This window comes from Octodon degus, unplaced genomic scaffold (genome assembly GCF_000260255.1).
Source record: "Octodon degus isolate 3935 unplaced genomic scaffold, OctDeg1.0 scaffold00208, whole genome shotgun sequence".
Classification (NCBI taxonomy): domain Eukaryota; kingdom Metazoa; phylum Chordata; class Mammalia; order Rodentia; family Octodontidae; genus Octodon; species Octodon degus.
Window position 1 is genome coordinate 2,218,351 of NW_004524784.1, and position 9,830 is coordinate 2,228,180.

At 40.6% G+C, this 9,830-nt stretch overlaps 1 long non-coding RNA gene across 1 annotated transcript; it reads right to left on the reverse strand.

Moving 5' to 3' along the window:
* Window positions 1-614: 614 nt before the first annotated feature.
* Window positions 615-5,183, reverse strand: LOC111813643. The gene is made up of 3 exons (XR_002818836.1): window positions 5,121-5,183; window positions 4,062-4,173; window positions 615-755 (listed from the first exon to the last, which is right to left on the reverse strand). It is a non-coding gene; the product is annotated as an uncharacterized LOC111813643 (long non-coding RNA).
* Window positions 5,184-9,830: the final 4,647 nt, after the last annotated feature.

Below are 9,830 nucleotides of genomic sequence, written 5' to 3' on the forward strand. Positions count from 1 at the left end.
TTCATATGCAGGATAACATGTGACCTACATGTTTTTCAGGATACTCATCATTTGCTCATTTTAAAACTATTGGAATCTCACAGAACGAGTGCCATTTTCCCATCAGTGCTTTTGATTTCTACTTTTTGAATCATTCCTCATGGCGTGTTTCATTACGATGATATTGCGCTATTTTTGTCTTGGTGATTTCAGGTGCTGCAACAAAATATTTCTCACAGCTGTAGAGGGTGGGAAGCCCGAGCCCAAGGCCTGAGGAGGTGGTGTTCGCGGAGGGCCAGTGTCCTTGTCCATAGGTGTCCTCACACAGTGGAAGGAATAATGCAGCTCTCTGCAGTCCGTTTATCAAAATACGAATCCCACTCATGAGGGCACCATCCTCATGGCTTCATTGCTTTCCAACGTCCCCTCTGAATAGCAGTCACCTTGATCATTATGTTTTGGAGGGACATGTTTATGCAGCCCTTAACAATGCACAAACATTGTGGTGGGCATTACCTTCAGTGTCCTACACGCTGCATACTCCCGTGACACAAGCCCTTTGCAGTCTACATGGAGCAAGGCTGACATGCCTGCTGGATAGCTGAGGCCTCAAGGCAGGAGTGACTTACCTGTGATGCCATAGTTGCTCATGTCAGCGCTTTAGGAAATCGTGTCCATTCATTAGAATATTGTTTTGGTTTTCTTGTGGTCACTGATATCCCTATCTTCTGCTTGGTAGATCATAAATAAAAGTTACACATTCTTCATGAACTCTCCTGAGAAAATTAAAATGCACTATTTCATTCTCCATTAAATATTTCTTTTTCTCTTGGTCATTGTTCTGAATGGTTGGTTACAAAATATTTTGTACTTACTGAACAATAAGATGGGTTAGGTTTGCACTACAGAATAAATGATGGTACATAACCACAGTACAACCATTCAGACCTCTTTGCATCTTCCAGAACAGGAGTGCTCAACTTCCAGTTCTTGTACAAGTTACACACACACACCCCTCAAATAACTTCCCACTTCCATATGACTTGCAGTCTAAGGAAATCCTGCATCTTCAGCGCCATAATGCTGTAGCATAAATAGTTTGTTAACCATGTCATATTATTTTCCCAGTCTTTTTATTTTAATATATAAAAAATCAGCAACATATTGATTTTTAGCAACAGGGTCAAAGCTAGTCACTTAAATTTTTTCCTATTATTTATGCTACTAGCTCATCACAATGAGCTGAAATTTAAAAAAAATTTAAAAAATCTAAGGGCCAGCCAAATAGCTCAGCGGATTAAAGCACCTGCAAGCAGGTGCAGGAGCCGGTGTTTAGATCCCAGGGCCAGCTGTGTTGGCCCCGCCCCCATGGCACGCACATTGAGACTGGGCAGGGTGGTGCACGCCTGTAATCCCAGCTCTTGGGAGACTGTAAACAGGCAAATCACTATGAGTCCAATCTAGTAGTGAGATCCTGAACACCCTGTAGACCTTCCCATAAATGCATATATACAAAAAAAAAAGAGCCAAAATACTGCATATTTCACATGCCATGCAGCCATCTTCCTAGATGACTTAGGCTTTAATTTTTAACCATAAGTTCCATGGATAATTACTCTGTGAGAGAAGAAGCAATATTCATTTTTCTTTCAATAATACTTGTCATTCCCAAAGCCATTTATAGCAAAAGTACCGCATCTCTTTTGTAAAAAGAACCGTGTTCTCCCTCTTCACTCCTTTCACTTTACTTTCAGCTGACTCAGCATGGACAACGTCCTCTTATTAATTAGTGTGGGTTCCATTAGATGCGGATTGATTGGAGATGGCATTTAGTACTGAGAGGCTTGTCAAGCAGTGATCTCTACTTTTTGCATAATGAAACGACTAGAGCAGCTGCCATTTCCTGAGCTGTGGAAGGTGGCAGTTACCATTCCTGGCCCTGCTCATCTTGGGCTTTCTAGATATTTCTCATCCCTGGCTCTGTTCTTAACTCAAGCTTAGTCCTGACACCACTGGAACAGTAGCCTGGGACTGGTGGCCCTAGGAAGAAAGATGTATCCACCCTTAAACTCTGGGTTTCTGAGCCCAAACCACTGCCCCAGAGCACAACAGCAAGAGTGTGAGCTGCAGACTTGAGCTCTCCCTCTATTTCTGGGCAGAAAGCCACCACACGCCACCACACTCCTTGATGTATAAGCCAAGGCCTACAACATGCGACTAAAATATAAATACATTGATCTTTTCTGCAAGGTCAGATGCACACTGACTCATAGGCTGTGAATTTCACCTTGTAGGTCAGAAAGTCCAGGCCACCATTTCTAACCACAGTTGTGTCCCTATTCTGGCCCTAAAACAAGAATACCGAGAGCAGCGTCCACCAGCAGCCAAGCACACTGACTCAGTAGTAAGACGCCAGTATCCAAAATCTCCTGGATCAGCAGTTTAATAGAAGGGATGAAAATTAAAAAATTAGGAAATGATGCCTGCAGTAAGTCTGAGTAGTATTTCTTGAAATATTCATTTAAGCTCTGTGTGTGTTTGTGCATGTGTGTGTGAGAGAGAGAGAGAGAGAGAGAGAGAGAGAGAGAGAGAGAGAGAGAGGAGTTGTAAAGTTTTTAAAAAGTCAAAAAAGAGTGGAAAAACCACCACCTTAAGGAACTTGGGATATCTACTGAAAAAAAGTTAAATCAGTTTGAAGTCCTAGGTGGGAATAAAAAAATGATTTCTGCTGTGAAGGGTAATAAAGTTAAAGGTAGACTATGCAAGTTGCACAGGACAAATCTGGGGGCCATGAAACAGCAGTTTTTTCCCTGTAACAAAGTGTCCAGCATCCACAGCAAGAAGGTTTTTATCCAAAAATTAGCCAGACACCCCAGCATATACTGGGAGAACCCCAAATCCTGGCACTGGGAAGGAGCCTGGGATGGTTTTTCCCCATCCTTGGATGGCATTAAATCTTGGCAATATTCATTCTACAAGGATCCACAAATCCCTATGCTATAGCTTTCTGCTGCTGAGCTCTAAGTTTTTAAACTATTATACATGTGTTTTAAAAGGAACAGTTTTTATAAGTTGGACCTTTTTCCACACTTTCATATAATTCCCTTTATTTTAAGATAGTACTTTCTGGGTGGGGACAGAGCAATTTAAAAATGGTAAAAAGCAACAGCTTTAGATGAAGAGGAGTCCAAGTTATGTTCCGTTTTATTTCCCTTTTCTTTATTGCTCCAAGAAAGAATCATTATTACAAAATGGGCAAAAACAAATAAAATAATACCAGTTGCAGAAAGAACACTTTGAAATCAGTACTTATAAAAATAGCCTTCTTTCCATGGAATGCTACAGCAGATTTTAAAAATGAGAAACTCTGTAAAAGCTTTCAGTATTAGGATGCTTGCATTATTAATTAGGATTTCATATAAATTTAGGATAGACTATTATTTGGAACATGGCATACAGTAAAGTAAGTATTATGGGCTTTGATCCCTATCATTAAAATTCAACATGCCAGATTTATAGATTTTAGATATAGGCCTGGACGTAGTACTTGCTTATAAAACTTTTAGGACTTCAGATAATGAACACCTCCTATGCATAGTGCAACAGTCCACCAGGCTTCGCAAAGATCATTTTGGTAAACACGGTGCATAGGTAAGGTACGCTGGATGTCACCAAATGTTTCTCATGGACTGTTGCTTAGAAAGAATACAGACTTAGAGCACAGATCTGCTCCTCCATCTTGAGTTCTCTTCTCTCTTTGTTTCTACTTAGGTTTTTGGTCCCTAATTGCCAAGAGAAATTGGTTATTTATGTATCCCAGAGAACCAGACACTATACTGGCCTTCAGTGAAACAGATGGAAATAAGAAGTGAGTTCCTGAAGCAAACTGGCAATTCACCCCACATGACAAGTCATGGAAGGCATTCAGATGATCACAAGATTTGAAAGGTCAACATTCACTTCACATCCAAACAATGCAAACCTTGAAGGGTAGAAAATGACTTACGCCAATTCCATCCCATTGAACCAGTAAAACAGACATGTTTAGCTATGGGCATCCAAGTATCCACTAAATTACTCACCAAACATGGAGTACATATCCCCAGGAAAGATGGCCAAATTGTTTTCTTGGGTCAGTTTTCTGACAGCAATCTAAAACATTCCCAATTTCTTATTTCTCAGTAATACAGAAACCTGTGCTCCCATTAAATAAAAAGAAGACACAAGAGTTGGTGAAAGGTCGTTGTCCCAGAAGACTAGAATTCAGGAGCCCTAGCAATTAACCACACACTGCCTACCTCGGGGGTTATGCTGTCTACCATTTGTCCCTGAAAACAGGTTGAAGAGCTTTCCCAGCCTCACTGACAACTGCACCTTCCTGTCACAGTATCTCATTACGTTAGTGATTTTACAGAACATCCTCCTACCTAGGATCCCTGCAGCACTGTCTGCCCACAGGGAAAGAGCTGTGTTAGTTTATCAGGCGTTTCCTTCCCTGTGTTCTACATTTTTTCCTTATTAAACTCTCTGCTGGTAGAAAAGGTTGCTATTTCCTTTGGTGCCTATCTCCTTACAGTTTTTATTCCTGTGATACCTTTCATCCTTTGTGACTTCTTTTTCATACTTCCTAAACTTTCTGGTTATGTTTTCAGGAAAAATAAATCCTTCTAATTTCTTTAAATTCCACAGTTAGCTCTTCAGATCATGGAACTGCTTTCACCCCAGTTGCTCCCTAACTAATGAATCTTTTCAGGCCCATGAACCCCTAATCACTGAGGCCTCAGCAGGATTTTCCAAGGTTCAGGCTGAAGCAATGCAAGCTGTCCCTCTTGTCTTTACTTCTCTGTTTAGAGGAAGGAAGTCTGCTGGGCTTAATTATGTTATCTCATAGAATTCATCCAAGTACCTCATGAATTTTAACTCTTCTTTCTAGTGCATCAAGCTGACTCCATTTTCAAAATTCACTTCCAAAAGAACTTGTTCTAAGTAACACAGCCTTATTCTCCTGCCATCTATCAAAGCATGTTTATGGAATAATTTAGGGGCTCTGGGTTTTGTTTTGCCTTTCATAGCCTTAAACAAGCTTCATTCATTTTATACCTCAAATCTACTAATTTATGTTGTATAACTAATGTACTTACCCAAAATTACCCCAGGTCATTCTGTGCCAGCAGGAAGGAAGCAGAAGTAAAGGTCAAATCCTAGCACAGCTGTGCCTCTGACCTGCTGCTAAAAACAGCAGCTACGTGTGGAGGCCCCACAGACCAGCTTCCTGAGGACCAGCTCTGATGCTGCAATGGTCCAGACAGTGGGTGCCACAGGCAGAGCACAGCACCTGGTGTGAGGTACTTACCAGATTACAGCCTGTCTGACCTTAAGCAAATCTCTAACTTTTTAAACCCTCCACCTGCTCCTAGGACTGTAGTGAAGATGAAAAGATATCACGCCTACTAAGTACTCAGCCTTGTCATGCAGTGCTAGCTAGTATTATCTTTATCAACACGACATCAGCCAAGGCTTCAGTGCATCTCATTTATTTACTGAAGAACCTTTGCATTCTTCATCTGCTTGATGAAGATCATGCAGATCTTCCTGAGCTCCACTTCCTATCACTTAGTTGGGCATTAGATTCTCATAGGAGCTTAAATTCTACTGTAACTGCACATGCAATGGATTTAAATGGATCTAGGCTGCTGCCCCTCAGGTGGATCCAATCCTTGAAACCATTCCCTAGTCCCCTTTCTTGTGGCAAATAACTCTTCTCCGCAAAACTACTCCTGGGTGCCAAAGAAGTGGGGACACTGGTTTAGAGCACCTTTGAGGTTAGATTATCTTCCTTGAGTTTTCCCACAGATCAGGATGATTTCTTTTCTTTTCGTCTTTTTGCCTGGTACTGAGTATTGAACTCAGGACCTTTTCATTGAATAAAATACCCAGCCCTTTATTTTTTGTTAATTTATTTATTTTTTAAGACAGGTTCTCACTAAACCCAGGCTTGGCTTGAACTGCACATCATCTTGCTTCAGTTTCCCAGAGTGCTGGTGTTACAGACATGTGCCACCACACCCAGCTGGGACTTCTAATTAAGTATTCCTTCCATGAAGTGGACCACTTAGAACAAAGGAGAACAATTCAAGACAAAACGGTAAAATATGGTCCCTGCTAATTAAAAGCTCCTCCACATTAGATGTTTAGTTGTTTCCCTTATCCATCAATCAGTCAGAAGTTACTATGGGCAGCACAGTCACAAATCAAGAGAAGAGTCAACCCAGCCTCTGACTCGGGGAAGGTACCAGGCAATACAGGAACCCAGACCCAGGCACAAAAGTGGGTGCCAGTGTTGGGCGGAACATAATTAAATGGCAGCAGATATAACTCTGAATTTAACCCAGCTCTGAATGTGGGCACTAGACACACTGATACTCCAAATGCTTGTTAACTAGTACCACTAGCAACCTCCAAGAAATAACATTGGAAGTTGTATGACTGGATATTTTCCAGAATATAAAAATTAGTCATCCTTTCTGCCAATACCAATAGACTCCACACATTTCTTATTTTCATGTTAATTAACAAAGCAGATATGGAAAACTTTTATAAACACTAAACCATCAGAGAGCTATTCCTGTAGAGAGCCAGGAATGGGCATATCCTCCCCACCCGCAAGAGCAACTCGAATTACTCACACATATTTGAGATCCTGTGATTCTTTGAATTTACATGAACAATCTTATCATCACCAGCATTCACCTCCAAAAAGCACTTCCGCTAGATTCTTGTCATCTTGCTCTCAGTAAGTGATGAGAGGCCAACAGCACACACACACACACACACACACACACACACAACCCATAGCCCATCAGCTCTGAGCAGCAGAAGAGCAACAACAAGACTGAGAGTACACAAGTTTTCCTTCTCAGGCAAGCACTTCTTCTTTGCAATTTTATACTCACATCTAAAAAATTCTATGGCAAGGAAAAGAAACCCTCTTAAAAACCTTTAGATGAAAAGAAACAAAAAAGTTACCATTCAACAACCTAAAGCAATATTCAGTTATTATAGAACAAAGACAGAGAAAATCTGTGTTGGGTAGAAATTTCATTATTCCCCCGGATATGAAAGTCCTGATATCAAGGTTGTCAACATTGTGATAACAAATGCAGCCTTAAAAGTGATTGCTTCTTGGAACATATCTTTAAAGATCATTTATAATTCAGTAATATCTCTACTAGCCTGGCTGCTAATATTGATTAACAGTCAACTACATTAATCAAGTGCAGACAATGAAAAACTCAGAGAAGCACAAACATGTCAAGAAGCAATCTTAGAAAGACAGCTTCTGCCCATGAGGAAAAATATCACTTTTTCTTCAACTTCTGGTTGGTGCAGTTTCAACAGAGTGTAAAAGTAGAGGTGATATGGAAAATACACTCAAAACTCTCTATAACTGTTAACTTCACTTCTACATGTTAAGTTTAAAAAATCAAAACTGAAAGTTTAAAGAGCTTTTACTAACCCTTTTATTAAAAAGTCCCTCGTGACCAAATTCAAAGCTGGGTGAGATGGTGAAACCGTGTAATCCCAGCACTTAAGAGGCTGGAGCAGGAAGAATACCATAAGCTCCAGACCAGCTTGGGTTACAAAGTATATTCAAGATCAGTTGGGACTATACAGCAAGAACCTGTCTCAAAAAAACAACAAAAAAAGCCCAAAAAATCCCTTTCTTAATCATTCCATCCTGTGTGCCCCATGCTACAAGAGCTGAAATTTAGCACCACTGACAATAGGAGAGGGACTAAACTTGGGCAAAGTATTCACTTGAGTGTTGCTGAGTAGACCACACACTCTGTCCCATCTGAGGAATCCTCAGGAAGCTCCTGTGCAATGTCTGTTCTTAGAATGGCTTCCGTTGCCAGCCAGATAGTATCTTAGCCAAGTCCAAGATAGAAACAGGTGGGAAAATGTGGAAGTTTCTGTTGCCAAGTTCTTTAAACCATGAATACCCCTAGCTCTGATTCCACACTGCACCCCTGGATCAAGGATGAACCCTTTTATGTTCCAATATGGAATCATTTGAAATCAAGGAGAGTTTGTGTGATCAAGCATCAAGCAGTCTTGGCCCTGGGCCATGTTTCATGTTCCTGCCTACAAATAATTCTTATGATTTCCAAATGACCCTTTATATTCACGTGGGTTTGGAGAATATAACTTTATAAAAAGCAGATACTGCATATTGTTCCCTCAAAAATGAACAACAGAGTAATGGGTAGATCTGGAAAGAATGAATACAACAAGAAAGCATGTAATGAACCTTGACTGGAAAGAAGTAGGGGTCCGTAGCTACAGGCTGTCCAGGTCTCGATGTTGGCCATTCTTCTCCTGCTTAAACATAATCTTAACTCTCTAGAATTTCTCTGTTCTTTTCTGATCTCCAGACTCCAGGAAATCTTTCAGAATTTGCTAATCAATGGCCAATGATCTCTCAATGGTCTTTGCTCACCAGCTTAGACATGTTATTTCTCTTTTGTCTGTACTTTCAGAGAAACATTAATAACCTTTGAAGAAAGATGACAGGAGAATCCTTTCTTAGAAACAATTGTTTATTTGTTTACTTTCTTAACCTTTCTTCAAAAAAATAAGAAGATTTTCTTTGTCATCCCATCTACTCAGCTAAGAAGGTAGGGAAAGATGCTGTGATGGTTTCCATCCCCTCAAAACTCTGAGTGCTCATAGATGGGGCTATAAGGATGTGACTGGGCTGTGTGGAATGATGTTCAGTGGTCAATTAGTCCATGATGCGTTCACAGCTAAGTGTGATTTTGGAAGTGGAGCCTGGTTGGGGGAAGTGAGTAACTGGGGGCATGGTCTGGAAAGGTCTATCATTCTCACTCTTCTGTTGATCCTTCACTCTGCTTTCTGTCTGCCACGCTGTAACTCTCCTCTGACTTCCCCTCTGCCAAGCTGCCCTTGCCTTGGAGCTAGACTACTAATAGGTGAAATCTCTGGGCAAAAGACTTTGTACCTCTTAAGGTGTAGGTATTAGCTATTGTGTCTCCATGAGAAAGGGGCCAAGACAGATGCATACCCAGACACTTAAAAGATAATGGAATGAACAATGTGTTAAATGCGAAGCCTTTGTCTTGTTAGCATAGGTCAGGCTTAAGCCTCAGAGCTGAGAATACTGTACAAGGAAGAAGACATCCACACATTTGAAAAAGAAGGGGAGATCAAACAGACCATATAACAAGTGATTTTTTAAAAAAAAGCAGAGATGTCATTATAAGCTCCCAACCCCCACCGCTATTCAAACAAGTTTCCACAAAACCACTCACAGAATGTGGGTTGCTTTTAATGAGAAATATCGTCGGATTGGATGCTTGCCAAAGTGCAAAAATACATGAGTCCTTGTCTGTTAAAGGATCCAGCAAAGTTCCATGGAGCTAGATAATCTTGGAGAACCTGATACGTATCTCTGAAGTTTAGGTGACTCCAAGATTGAGAGCTGACACTGCAGAACATCCAAAGATAAGGAACTTGTTGCAATTGCCCTGACAGACACTTATCAAAGAATGAAAGAGTCAGTAATGAAAGATACATTCCTTTCCATGCATGAATTTACCCATGGAAAAGAATACATGCTTCTTGGTATTTATTGTGTTTGATTTATCTTGAAAAAAATCACTGTCTTGGCTTGCCAAGATGCCAACAGAAAGCGATGAGAGACTCACTCAGTAGAGTATGCAAAAGGCATTAATTGGACTAAACGAGGAAATTTCAGGCCATAAAGCCCAATGGGAGTTCTCATGAGTAAGTTGACATTAATTTAGTTATCTATCACTATGTCAAAATAG